Raw genomic sequence first — 1,362 nt, 5'->3', positions numbered from 1 at the left:
ATGGCTCAGCTCGCTGCCTCCTAGCTCACAGGACGCGGCTCAGCTTGGGGCATCCCAGCTTGCGGAACGCGGCTCAGCTCGTGGCCTCTCAGCTCACGGCTTCCTAGCTCGCGACACGCAGCTCAGCCTGCGGCCTCCTCGCTCGCGGCTCAGCTCAGAGCCTCATTGCTCACGCCACGCGGCTCAGCTCGTGGTCTTCCAGCTCATGCCACGCAGCTCTGTTCACAGCCTCCTATCTCACGCCTTCCTCGAGTGATCTGATGGCGGAAACAATTGCCCTCCAGAGATTGCATTATTTTATTTTAGCTGGGTTTCTCGGAACAAAATTCTCTAAATATCGCTTTCTTAAAAAGGAGTCCGAGGAGTCTTTTATTTCGAGAAAATATTTATTAGTGTCCGATATTGACTGGGTCTGGCTACAGATGGCAGGAGAGGATGACAAATTGTTGGATGCTTTAGACTACGATTTCGGCAATGTTTGAGGCCTCAGCTTGCGGGACACGGCTCAGACCACGGCTTCCTAGCTCATCGGTCATGGCTCAGCTCGCTGCCTCCTAGCTCACAGGACGCGGCTCAGCTTGGGGCATCCCAGCTTGCGGAACGCGGCTCAGCTCGTGGCCTCTCAGCTCACGGCTTCCTAGCTCGCGACACGCAGCTCAGCCTGCGGCCTCCTCGCTCGCGCCACGCAGCTCAGCTCAGAGCCTCATTGCTCACGCCACGCGGCTCAGCTCGTGGTCTTCCAGCTCATGCCACGCAGCTCTGTTCACAGCCTCCTACCTCACGCCTTCCTCGAGTGATCTGATGGCGGAAAAAATTGCCCTCCAGAGATTGTATTATTTTATTTTAGCTGGGTTTCTCGGAACAAAATTCTCTAAATATCGCTTTCTTAAAAAGGAGTCCGAGGAGTCTTTTATTTCGAGAAAATATTTATTAGTGTCCGATATTGACTGGGTCTGGCTACAGATGGCAGGAGAGGATGACAAATTGTTGGATGCTTTAGACTACGATTTCAGCAATGTTTGAGGCCTCTTAGCTTGCGGGACACGGCTCAGACCACGGCTTCCTAGCTCATCGGTCATGGCTCAGCTCGCTGCCTCCTAGCTCACAGGACGCGGCTCAGCTTGGGGCATCCCAGCTTGCGGAACGCGGCTCAGCTCGTGGCCTCTCAGCTCACGGCTTCCTAGCTCGCGACACGCAGCTCAGCCTGCGGCCTCCTCGCTCGCGCCACGCGGCTCAGCTCAGAGCCTCATTGCTCACGCCACGCGGCTCAGCTCGTGGTCTTCCAGCTCATGCCACGCAGCTCTGTTCACAGCCTCCTATCTCACGCCTTCCTCGAGTGATCTGATGGCGGAAACAATTGCC

This window comes from Brienomyrus brachyistius, chromosome 4 (assembly GCF_023856365.1).
Source record: "Brienomyrus brachyistius isolate T26 chromosome 4, BBRACH_0.4, whole genome shotgun sequence".
NCBI classification, from domain to species: Eukaryota; Metazoa; Chordata; class Actinopteri; order Osteoglossiformes; family Mormyridae; genus Brienomyrus; species Brienomyrus brachyistius.
This window is presented reverse-complemented; position numbering follows the sequence as displayed.